Source organism: Brassica oleracea, chromosome C3, assembly GCF_000695525.1.
Source record: "Brassica oleracea var. oleracea cultivar TO1000 chromosome C3, BOL, whole genome shotgun sequence".
NCBI classification, from domain to species: domain Eukaryota; kingdom Viridiplantae; phylum Streptophyta; class Magnoliopsida; order Brassicales; family Brassicaceae; genus Brassica; species Brassica oleracea.
In genome coordinates, this window is record NC_027750.1 from 5000693 (window position 1) to 5001193 (window position 501).

The following is a 501-nucleotide window of genomic DNA, read 5'->3' on the forward strand; positions in this document are numbered from 1 at the left end:
ACAGGGTCTTCTCCAACCACCCAGAACCTCAAACGAAAGCAACCGTTTACAATATTAGGGAAAAAAACATAATTCATTTTATTCAAAACTAGAAGGGTGTCCGCGCTTCGCGCGGAATATTGTTTTATTGCTGTTAGATATGATTTTTTGGATGATGTAATTAAGTGGTCTTTTTTATTTGTAAAGAGAATTATTTGATGTTTTATTGTGTTATGTAGTATTAGGTAATATGTTAATATATTATGTGTTTGTTTTTCAATAATGTGTTGTTGTGTGTATAATATTAATTGTGTGGTGAAGTGAGCTTTTAATGTAAATTATATTGAATTTTAATAACTTTGCATTTAGGCATTTGTTAATTTTAAGATTGATGGTTTTAGCGTCAGAATTGTATTTTAATTTGTCACATTTTTGAACATTACTCTTTTAAAATATTTTTTGCCCACTCTCCATATTTTGACCCTGAGCCGTCCTCATCTATGTAATTCGCTTACCTTTCCG